The 12,969-nt window shown below is 34.1% G+C and overlaps 1 protein-coding gene across 16 annotated transcripts in view; it reads left to right on the top strand.

Annotated features, from left to right (window-relative positions):
* LOC125670788 (uncharacterized) overlaps positions 1 to 12,969 on the top strand; it is a 56,987-nt gene that overhangs the window by 19,525 nt on the left and 24,493 nt on the right. For 3 of the 16 annotated variants that reach the window (XM_048906168.2, XM_048906166.2, XM_056162899.1), the window contains exon 3: positions 797 to 885. The exons of 11 other annotated variants lie outside the window; for them this stretch is intronic. The gene's annotated coding sequence lies outside the window, so the exon portion shown is untranslated. Of the gene's footprint in view, positions 1 to 796; positions 886 to 3,233; positions 3,896 to 12,969 lie in introns of those variants that run through there. 2 more of the 16 variants (XM_048906169.2, XM_056162900.1) reach the window with 2 other exon arrangements.

The raw sequence follows: 12,969 nt of genomic DNA, 5'->3' as shown, positions 1-12,969 counted from the left end.
TTTGTAGACAGCGACCCATATAAATATTATTTACTCGCAATATTGCCGATTTCATACAATGCTTTCCTCATTATATTTGGGTATTTACATTGCTATTTGTATGCACTGGTGACGAAAACATATAAAACTCGGAGAATATTGTCAACATCGATTTAAATGTTGCCCATGGTGAATAAATTAGGCCCCTAAAAGCTGAGTTTTTAATAATGTCTCACAGTACTTTCACAATCTGAAGGGCGCATGTGACGTCACTGAACCACATGACTACCTACCTAATTAACTAGACTTTTTTGAAATCGGGGCTTAGATTTAAGTCTGTATTGTGGTTATATTATCGCAAAATTTCGGCGAATGAACTATTAGAATTAGTTACTCTAAGCATTACATGCATTTTGTATACTTTGAAAACATGACATGTGTCCTTTAAATCTTGTAGTACCCCACGTATAAGCTTGTAGTTAGGCAGTAAAATTTCATTACTAAATCTTTTGGATCCAATCCATACTATGTGGGTCTTGTCAAAATTAATATAAAGTCCAGACATTTCTGAAAATTGTTGCAGTGCATGTTTCCAATGTTTCTAAGAGAGATTCTTTACTGCCATCAAGAATAAGTGAAGTGTCATCAGCCAACTGGGAAATCTTCTTTTCTACATTGTTTATACAGTAATAGTACCTTTAATACTTTTGTTTAATCTAATCTGAATAGCTAATAATATTTCTGCACAAATTAAAAAAAATATATGGTGACAAAGGGTCACCTTGTCTACACCCTCTCTGAATATTGTTTTTTTCAGAGAGATTACCACCTTGATTTACTGCAGATGTAATACCTGTACAAAATAATGATACCCAATTCCGAATAGAGTTGCCAAAGTTAAAGAAAGTTAGTGCTTTTTTAATAAATTCCCAAGACACTGTATCAAAAGCTTTTTCAAAATCGTTAAGTAATAATAAACCAGGTATATTTTCTTCCTCGGTGTAATGCATAATATCATAGATAGGCCTTGTATTTTCTCCAATATACCTGTTGGAAATAAAACCTGTTTCAGTAGATCAGGGTTGATTATTTTATCTAGGGATATGCTATAATACAAAACATTCTATACGATTTGTGTTGGAAAATTTTGTGTTTAATAACACGACAACTAAATGGTAATGAAATAAGTCCTTATTCTCATTTTTTGTGCATGGATTTTGCACTGATATTTTGGTGAAACAACACACGGTTGGTTCAGTCGGTACCAAAACACTGTGTAGTTTACAAACCAATGGATTTCGGCGTGACTTTGGCACATGAGTGCGGACCATCGCACTTTGGCATATCACACCATCGGGGTTTGGCGCAGACCATCGCACCTTGGCATGACCATCGCACTTTGGAGTCCTACATATATATCTGTAAAGCAGCAGTTTTTGAAACTGCAGTTGAAATTAAAATTTTGTCATTTTAACCAATTTTCAATAATGTATTTTCATCACCCTGTTTAATGAAAATGAGTGATTTTCTGATGTTGATAAAAATTAACTTTTGTTTTTGTATGCTGTCTGGCATCTTTAAAAAAGTTGGCAACATATATATTTTCTTTGGTTATTGATTAACCTATACTAATTGGAAATCAATACAGTTTTTCTAAAAAACAAAACAAAAAGGTATACGTTTTTACAGTTTATATTTTCTTTACCACTGTATGTAACTGTTTATTAAACTTTACATACATTTACATGAAATAATTCAGTATATATGTAATTGCATGTTTGATTAGCTGACTGTCTCAGTTACTTGTAGGTACACACAAGCAGTAAAACAAAATTAGATAATGTTGGATGGATACTGTTCACATTGATGTCTATAGTTGAAATGCTGGGTCAGAAATTACAAATAATTATACCCCATGCAATGAGCTGCAGGGGGTATATTATGTTTCTAACTCGTCAGTCTGTCAGTTCTGTTCTTGTCAGTGCAACTCTTCTGAAACCGCTCAACAGAATTTCATATTTTAAGCTTTGTAGTTAATATGGACTTACTGTGTAGATGTGTGTAATCATAGGAAAATCTGATTTTATTCTTTTTCTGGGAGTTATGCCCCTTTTGAACATTGAAGTTTGGCTAAAATATACCAATTTGTGCAACTTGCGTGAAACAGGTTTTCTAGTCATGAAATATTTCTGTTTTAATATTTTACAAAATTTACACTTCAAAACAATATTACATCTGATTTGAGTAAAGTGCCATCTGCTTACATGGGTGAAAATAGTACAGTATAGCCCAGAGGCATTATCATTTGTTATGTTTTATCCATAGCATTGTCATTCATAATGTGTTGCATTGTGGGGGCTTGGGTATATATGAGATTGCTCACTTTTTCTTTCACTAATTATGTGCTTAATGCAAGGTAAGACCCTCGACACCTGTCATTTTCAATGTTTCAACAGACAACATGAAGTCCACCTGGATCATGGTTTGGCATTGTGCCATTTTAGTACTACCAACTGTTTTACACATCAACGAAATGTGAAACTCTACAAAAGAGTTGATTAGAAAAGAAAGCTATTGAATGTAAATGTAAAGTTTATGACTGCAACTGCTCTGGTTAGCAATGTGGCCCATGACCCTCTTGTTTTGTGTAATTTGTTAAAAATCTGCTATTCGTTTATAGTACTTATGTTGATATATAAGTGCCTCCCAAACAAACTGCAGTTGCATTACCATTTCTTGGCGTCAAACTGAAGTCTGGATTCTATATTACTAGTATGAAGTCTGTTATTTTAAGAGAGAGAGAGAGAGAGAGAGAGAGAGAGAGAGAGAGAGAGAGAGAGAGATGGTCATGTCCCCATGTTTGTGAAGTAGAATTAGTTAATTAGTTACATAATGAAATATGACAATCATTGCAGAAAGCTTCCATCACAGGTAGTCTTGTGGAGTGGATTGTAGATACAAATTAATCTGTGTGAAACATTGTAAATTAAATTGGGGTACCAGTAAAATTTCAATTAAGTATGTATCTACTAAATGATACACTGAAATTTTCTTTTGAAAAAGATGATTGTTTAAAAAAAATCTGTACCATTATGAATGGAACATAACCAAATGTATGGTAGACTTGCAGAGTAATATTTGTTCAAAAGATAGCAGAGTGTAAATATAATTTGTTGATGTTCTTGGAGATTCCACAAATAACAGAGCCCTCTGAGATAAGATATGTACCAGTGAATCACCACAAGCATTCCACTGCTCTCCCAGGCTTTCCAAAATCAAGCTAGGGCACAGACAAAGACAGAGGCACTCTTAGGACACTAGTACATCAAGTGTTATCTTGTACTGTTCCCTAAAAAAAAGATCTGAACCAGAGGTACCCAATTTGACATCTGTATATGAAAATCCTAAACCGAGTGTACTCTGACTATAGGCATCTGTCACTGATTATACCGGATAATGTTGGGGTTCTGCAGAACAACTCATTTATGCATCAGTCATGGAAATTAGTGGGTCTAGTGTATACATCCACACTCTGACAACTAATCGTAACAGTTTATATACATTGATCAGAGCAACACTGTTTTGGTACTGACTTCCTAACTTACATTTAGACTCTGGAGTTTCCATTCGATGAACTGTCATGTAGTGTATAATGCCAATGCAAGAGAATAGTTTGTTGAAGACATAAATGCTGTTACTATGCCTATAAAGCCATCATTTAATAGGAGATGAGCAGTGAAGTCACTTCCATGATAAAATATGTCCCTTGTGCCTAGTGAAGCCATTTGTTTTTCGTAAAAGATATGCATTTGACAAGTGGAGTATTTACCTGAATCCTATTGTCAGAGGAGGTTTCTATAGGTCAGTGTTATTCTCTACTGTGATATATACTGAATGTGAGGCTTTCATGTAATGGGTAGGTATACACTTTCACACTTTTACAGATTCCCATCCTGAAATTGTCCTGCAGGGAGAATATTTCTCTATCAAAGATTAGGAGTTTTAAAAATATATACACTATATACATGTATATATAAATGAAGATCAGTCTTAAAAATTAGTGAATTGAAATAGAATGTTCTATTAATTCTAATACAAGATTGAGTAAAATGTTCACTTGAATGTAAGTGTAAAATTTTAAGACATGCAGTTACCTCCTGTCAATCAGTCCAGTCCATGACAGTCCATGTCATTAACTATTAACTGTAAATTATGCAGGTAAACAAAATTTATGCATGTATATTGCTCATTTTCCCTCTAATTGTGAATCATGACTATTTTAGTTTAATTATAAAAAAGTCAATTATGCAGGAGACCACAATGTACATGAAATGAACTTAAAATTTATATTAGGAATACATTTCTGTCAGGAAGTCTGCAATGTACTGGTGTAAGAAATGAAAGAGAATTGACTGTTATTTAGACAAAATAAAGCTCTATATAAGACAGATAAATGATTAATTGATTTATATCTAAGTGAATATCTGTCAATCAGCAGGCTAATAAGGGTGTGAACAAGATTACATCTGCATATAATGATTATGTTGTATCAGTGCTAGCCTCCTCACCTCTGCGATATAAGAAACACTTGTCAACTTTAAAAATTCAGCCCTCTTCCAACTCTCTTAGGAAGGTGTTATTTGGTGTACAAAATTTTTGGCATTTAATACTCTATTCCCCATTCTTTCCCAAGAAAAAAGCATCTTGTCAAGTCAAGGAAGTTTTTATTTAAAATTGGTATGTATATATAAAGAACTATAACAAATAGCTTTCGAAGCTCTTATAGCAGAACAGAAGATCGATCCATATATATATTTAGGTGATGCAACACATTTAAAAATAAAACCTATTTCATATTGAAACAACAGACATCATTCACAATAATACAAAACACAATTTTAAATTTATAATCTCATTTAAAAGCGCAGCACATTTGAATTAAGACATCACAAATGTGTCAGTATTTATAGACACAATGAGTCAGTAGATGAGTGCCTAGAGATAGCACTTATGTTAGCTGGGGAAAAAACACCTTGAAAACAAAAAGCTTGTAAAAGAAGGATGAGCAAATATAATCAGGTTGGGGATATATCCTAGTCAGTGTATATCCGTCTATAAATGTCACAGGAGTTATGGGACTTTTGTGCATCATGCACCTTTTTTTGCGGTTGGGGGGGGGGTTGGGGTTGGGGGGGGGGGGGGGGGGGCATATGGTTACGCATAGCAATCTTATTATATCATTATCTGCATGATTTATCTAATGTATCTATTTGCACTATTAAGAACTTCCTTTTACATTGTAACTTATTTTCATTCCCATTTTAAATCATTCCTTAAAGAAATATTGCATTTTTGAAATATTGGCAAAAGAACAGTCACTGTGGTACCTATGTTAAATATCTTAATTAGGTTTAATGTGGTGCCAGGATCGAGAATCGAACCCAGCTACGCTTTCCGGTTGCAAAGCAAGAACCTTAAGAGCTCATGCAAGCTCCAGGATTTGGCTATATTTAATGGAGTATGTATTAGTTAAAAAAAAGTCTTTAAAAATCTTCTTTATGCCCTTGAACATTTAACACAGCTAGAGACTCAGTCTGTATCTAGTTGTAATCAGTTGGAGGCCCATACCTAAACTGTAAAATTTTCTGGTCCCTGAATCAAGAATTAGGCCCCAGAATAGAGCAGTATGGGTAATGTAGTGAAAAACATAATGTACTTTTAGAAATCTTTTACTCCTGAACAAATAGCAAACAACGTTCCACAGTAATAGCCCCTACATACAGGTGGTACAATGTATGTAGGAATCACTTTGTCTGTATTATCTGTCCTTCCTTCCTACTTCGCATTTAATTTTTAAAATTTAAACAATATTTTATTCGATTCTGAATGGGACTGGGCAGCAGGATAATCCTATGTTAGTCTCTAGACTACAACTTCATAGTAAAGAGATAGCTGTATGAGAAGCTCACATCGAGCACTATAAAGTTGCCTGTGACTAAATGATGTATAATGACTATGAACCAAGGTTGATGTTCAAAAGTTAGAAATGTTCGTTATACATAACCTGGTCTAACAGCTTTGTAATGGAGGGAAAGGGACTCGTACTCAGCACAAAGGTTGTATTCTAATTAGACAGATTCAATTTCTCTAACATTAAACAGATGAATTTTAATACATTAAAGGCTTATACTTGACACAGAGATTTCTTATGACCAAACAGTGTGTCTTGACCCTAAACCAAGGTTATTTCAGTCAAGGTCAATGGTAAAAAAAAAAAAGATGTTAAAAGCAATCAAATCAGCCATAGCTTTATAGTGGGTGGATATTAGAGGCAAATCATACTACAGCATGAAGATTGATTATGATCAGATAATTTGTCATGGCCATGGATCATCAATTACCCAGAGTCAAGGTAAATGATAAACATATTAAAAATATTTGTACCCTTGCATTACTAGTCAGGTGCTCTCACCACTGAACTTTTTGTTTTAAGATACATGTTTCACTCCCAGCTAATTATATGAACTCTACTTTGATTATACATGCATGTATTTGATACCAGGTCTAAAAGAGAACAAGCAAGGTTTATTTCATCCACTTAGTATATTTCAGATTCTAATACCTTTTAGTAAAAGAGTTGTACATGGATTTTGGAGTTGTTAAGTAAGTGTTTTGCCTTTGTAAATGTGACCTGGTAAGCCCCAAGCCCCAAGCCCCCCCCCCCCCCCCCCCCAACCACTGATGTAAATAACAGCCAAAAAAGCATTCACCCTACAGTGATAAACCCATGAATCCCATTTCGGTTGTCCAGGTCGATTAAATCTAAATTCATCAATAAACAGAATATTTCTCTAGTCATGTTTCCTAAAGCATAAATCATGCCTATATCATGCAAGTCTAGCAACATGATGATGTGGCTTCAGATTAGCTGACTGTTGGAGTACAAAGCTCATACTCCTGTGATCTGCAGTTATTAGCTATAGTCCAGGAATGGTTCTAGCAGTGATGACTGAAATTGATTTCACAGATACAAAAGCTGGATATGATTGTCTTGTTGTCATGGAATCCCTCAGATGTGTCTTGGATTTTAGCATCCTGGACATTTTCAATCACAGCTGAAATCTGTTCTAAAGGCATTCCTATTGCATGCATGGTTGCACTCATTTTGAGGCAAATGTGGCATAATGCTTTGTGGACATTTTTGATGAAATAGAATTGTTGTGTGAGAATCAGTCTGAACTGGGTATTGGTGTACAATGGTACTAGTAAATGTTTGAGAATGTCTGAGCATAGAATGGTGCTAGATCTGTTGAACAGTGGGAATGACTGAATTTTGGAGATTAATGTTTGTGTATGATAAAATTGAGCAATAATTGTGGTTAAACACTGATAAAGGCCTAACACAATTTAGGAATCTGTACTTATCATCTATTTACAGTATACCCAAGTAAAATGGAGTCTGTATGGTGATGATACAATCATGAAGTGCCAAATATTTGCTGTGATTGATTTCATTTTGATAACAGCATTGTGAAATCAGAATTTTCGGTAGTTTCAATTGAGTTGTTTATCATTGGTGTCAATTTAATGAACAGATAAAATGAATGCATTAACCATTGATGCAAATATATAATTAATGAAGAGCAAATTTTACAAGGTAAAAAAATAATTATCATTTGCAGAAAATAGTAAAAACAGCAATACTTGTGTTTTGTGAGTTGCTCAAGTTGAGTTACAGATATGCGTTTTGACCCCATGTGTAATGGAGGATTCATTGATTTCCTTTTGCCATGTACTGGGAAAGTTTTAGGAGACTTCCTGTTAACACTGGAGTAATGATGAATCCCTTGTTGAACATGTTATCCAGGAACGGAGGATGTGTTCAGACATTTGTAAATGCCAATTTATTGCCTTAATCTACTTTGATATCAATTCACAAACCCTTCTTAGGTAAATAGGCAAAAATGGGCAGAGCAAAAAACACATTTCTCAACAAATTTTCGAGACAAAAAAGTGATTAAAATATCCTGCTTGTCACTTAAACCATGTCTCTTGTCAACTGGGAAGTGAACACTGTCTTCTAGTGGATTGTAAAAATTGACAATACCCTTTCTTACCTACATGAATTGAAATAAATTTAAAATATTGCTAACCAAAATGCTGCATCCCATTGTATACTGGACCTCATTTTGTCAAGAACTTTTTGATAATCTCTAGATGAGTGCATGTATATGCATAACAGGGGTCAGCCAGGTACATTCTGTGAGACTAGTGTAGTCCATCTATCTGACATTCCAACATATGACATTTGTAATGAACATCACCTTGTGACAGCCCCACTGAATCAAGCTGTCCCATTGTCCCCATCACCTGCTCTTAGCCGGAGCTGAATGAGCTATCTTCAATGTCCAGGCATAAAGATATTAATGCACATAAGCAGGGTTAAGGTTAGGATTTGACCTTCTCACTTTTTATATGACTCCGAAGTAAATGAATCTGATCTAAGAGCAATTTATAATCTGGACCATTTTGTTTAATGGGGAAAATGATAAAAATTTCTTCCTTCTTACAAGTTATGAACTGCTTCTTGGTGGGCATTTGCTTGATTTTATATTTTTGATAGTAGGTGCATATAATCTCACCTACTGTAACCAAGAAAAGTAGACATTTTAAATGATTAATATAAATATTGTCTTTGATCATAATAAAGAGTGGTTTGTAAAGCTTGCTGAAATATTTATCTCCACTGTCGTACTTCCTATAACTGCTGAATTACCAATGTTCCACTATTATGAACAAATGTATATATGGGAGTGTGTGGTTCAGTGGTCTAATGGGTAATAAGTTCAAGCAACCTTCTGATTGCTGATTCAAATCTTCATTTCATGTTGGCCTTATGGCAGTGGATAGGGCTCTGTATTTGCATTGTCTTGGGCTGTAAATGTGTAGCCTGTGTTGGAATAGTGTCTATTGGTGTTCATGGTATTATATGAATTTAAAATTAGCACTCATGTTATAATAGGGACCATTTTCCAATAAAGTTACCACAGTTGTATATAAGCACTAATTAAGTGTAGCAGGAAGGCTTAGGGGGAAATGCCAGGCTGGATTCAGACTTGGGTTCCCTGAATCTCTATTGTTAGTTGCTTTACCAACTGAGCTCTCTGGGTGGGCACTAGTGATCAAAGCTGCCACATACTCACTGAAGGATTACTTTGACATCTATGGTGCTAATAATATGGAATTAAGTGTAGAGATAAATTGAATAACAATGATAAATAATGAAAAAGTTAGTAAAGTTTGAAATCACAAAACTTTTCCAAAACTAACAGTGCTAAAATGTACAACTTTTTAACACTTTGCACCATTTCTCACAATGAATTAAAGACTATGCTTTTTGACATCATAGACAGCTACTTCTTCAGAAATATTCATATCTTGTGATCAGTCATCCAAAAAATTACTCTGTTAAAAACCTTTCTGTCTCTACTACAAGTATTCTGAAGCTGATGATAAAGAGATCATGGAGTTCCTTAATATTGATAATATCTATGTAGTCTTATGGTCACAAATTTATTCTTTATTAGCCAACCTGTTTGTTTTTTCCTTTTGAGACAGAATATATTTTTGAATTAACAGTTAATAATGTTCATTTTCATCCATATGCCAATTAAATATATATCATAGTGAACTCCAGATTAAAAAAAATACTACAGTCTTCCACATCTGTTTCATATTTGGATATTTTACTGAACACAAACATTAACAACTCAACTTTATGATAATCAAAATTCAGCTTCTCTGTCATCTTCCCATACTGTTTAGCCAGTTGTTTTGGTGGGACACAAATTTGGCGAATTTGCAGGTCTACAAAGTATATCATTAATTTTAGTGGATAAAATTTTGGTGAACCTGTATTCATTTACCACAATATTTATACAATGTATATGTGTACTGATGTATTATATTTAGTGATTTCTATTTTGGGGGATCTTTTGAAATTGCAAAAATGGACCAGAATTACATATCCGCCATAAAGAGGTATTTATGTAGCAATATTCTATTATCACATGCATATGGTTTTTAGGTCTCCCAACTGATTTGATTCAATATGGGAGATCATGTTTTGTGTATAATCAAGTTCTAAATCAAGGCAGTCTACTGACAAATAAGTAGATGTTGTAGAGGTTTCAACAATTAATCTCATTTAAAATCAGCATTTCATTATAATGATCTTGTTTGCAAATACAGCCTGTCCTTGAGTTGAATATTATCTTATGTGTTTCATACCAATTGTTAGGCCATTCTTTTCATACTGATTTTGATTCCCAATTACTCCATTTAGCTGATTAAGACAGGGTTCATCACAGTGCATGTGACTGGTCAACAGGGAATGCTTATTCCTCCTAAGCACATCATCCCACCTATGTTGTTTCCGGGGGTCGGCGTTTGCCATTCTTAATAGGATTCACGAGATTGATCACTGTTCATTATCTTCACCTCTTTCATGAGTTTGTGCATTCTGATAATTTGTCTGCAGTTTTGTGTTACTTGCACAATATATGTAAAAAAAAAAAAAAAAAAAAAAGTAATTATATAATGGTTATATTTACATCTTCTCTATAAAATGGTTGGATGATTCAAAATTTATTGTTTACTGTTCCAGGAGCATACAAGTATGTGAAATTGAACATTTTTTAGCAGCTATAGCTGGCTCACCTAGTAGATACCAGTCCTGCAAAAAGCTTGTTCTGTGCATGTTACATCACTGTTTTCTCTGAAAGGAGTGTGGGCGTGTGTAATAAAACACAAAGCTTGCATTGTAATTGAATGAGACAAATACATGTACAGTGGAATGTAAATATTTGATGTCTAAAGTTAGTCTTGAGTTTTAGCTCCATAGTAATATGATTGCCACAGATTGTGTTTTGTTATTATCACAAATGGGACCTATGATAAACAGTGTATGTGGTAAAAAGTCTACTCAAATCGGAGATTTCAGATGTTTGAAATTCCTATGGGAATATTTAGTCCATATCATTACATTTGCTTAAAAAAAAATTACATAATAAAATGTTACTGATCAAGTAAGCAATGTGGCTTGTGGGCCTTTTGTATTTCCATGCCACCGTGATTAAAAATTGATATCAGCGCTAATCATGTTTCCTTTCATCCTAGTCACTCAAAATTATTTGTTTGCTTTGACATTCATGTGTGGATTAGTTGTGGCATTTCATGATTGGTAATGGAATATCTAGGAGATCCGATGTGACATAAGTACATGTGTCAAATGAGGTTTTTTAATGAGTGTACTTTAAAGAGCACTTCCTTTTGTTTTATGGTACTAACTGAGTGCACGTTTTGATGTTGTCTACCTCAGTGATATATATATTTGGTAAAGGGGTTAATTATTGGTCTGGCTGTTCTGTAATGTCTACAGTGGAAAGTGCCACCTATTTTTAAGATATGGCTTCTGGTTAGTTTTTACAGATTTTGTTTTGTACTAGAGGATTGAGCACAAGTACATTTATGGTGAAATGCAGACATATGCCAAAAGACTATCAAATTCCATCTCCACAGTACCAATGGGCATGAAATGCTGTGAGATGGAAATTTGAGATTTAATCTAGATGAAATTAGTGTTTTTATGAATTTGAATAACTTCATATAAAAAAGGAAAAATTACTTATGACAGGCTGAATATTCATGGCACCAGTATGAAGACGAAATTAGAACGGTACAGAACTAGGTCATCTTGTGACCTCTGACAGATCAGGTATTTGATCTACTGATATACCAGTGAAAAAAATCTCATTCAATCCAGCTGCCAATGAATATGATATTAACAACCAGAGCTATCAAAAAATGTTTGGCATTCAAAACCATGAAAAATCTGCTAATAAAATCCCAAATTCAGATCAGGTCTTGATTTGTGTGCATCATGTAAGAGACTGGTGATGCACTGAACAGGAGGAAAGAATGTTTTAATTAGTTGTGAAATATTGCGGCTTCTTTGATTGCTTTCTTTTAATCAATGCTGGATAGGACTTCTGCAACACTTGACCTTGAATATTTGGATAAGTTGCACTCACTCAGACATGCAGAATTCTGTAAATACATCAAAGATATCTTCCAAGGCTTCCAAAACATGTCTGAGCAGCAGAAACAGCTCATAGTCATCTGGCTTCCAAAACTCACATTTCTTCGGAAAATGTACCAACAAACTATTAATGTTGTTGTTGCATATAGTATATTCTTTGTTGATTGTCTTTAGTAAAAGGGATATATGGATAACCATTCTTAATATTAACCAATGATTTTGGAAATGAAGATATTGATAATCAAAGTCATTACTTTTGGTATGATGATAATAAAAGTGAACATAAAGTGTGTTGGTTTATGCTTTCATTCATTACGGAAATATCATCTCTAGCCGAGGATTTCTGACATGTTACTCTCCTCACAAACTCATAGATCCTCACAAATTCCTAGATCCTTGCTAACTCCTAAATCCTCACGAAATCCTAGATCCTCACAAACTCCTAAACTAGCAAATAGGCTATGGTTTTGTGGGGAGAGTAGCATATATCAGAAACCATGCATGCCTAGCACTGTCAACAAATTGTAAACAAATCACTTTATTTTCAAATTTGCATACTCAAAACATACTTCAAGAACCAAAATGACATTATGAGCCAATTTTGATCTGCATACAATGAAAACTGGATCTCAATGTGATTTCATATTGATGCAAATTGACACTGAACCACAACTTCAATCAAATTTCCATGTTGTAATTATATAAAGGAATTTACAGTAAATATCAATTATTGATCACATGATATATAGAAAGAGTACAGTGATGAAATAATTTAAGATAGGTCATGAAACCACTTAACAGAAATCTTTGGATACATACACCTTCTCTTCTTTTCATCTCTTAACTCCTGACTGCACTGTAATGGCACCCTGAGGTTTGTGAATCAGATG

The sequence above is a fragment of the Ostrea edulis genome, chromosome 4 (assembly GCF_947568905.1).
Source record: "Ostrea edulis chromosome 4, xbOstEdul1.1, whole genome shotgun sequence".
Lineage (NCBI taxonomy): Eukaryota > Metazoa > Mollusca > Bivalvia > Ostreida > Ostreidae > Ostrea > Ostrea edulis.
Note: the sequence above shows the minus strand (reverse complement) of the source record. Positions and strands in the feature narration are given on the sequence as shown.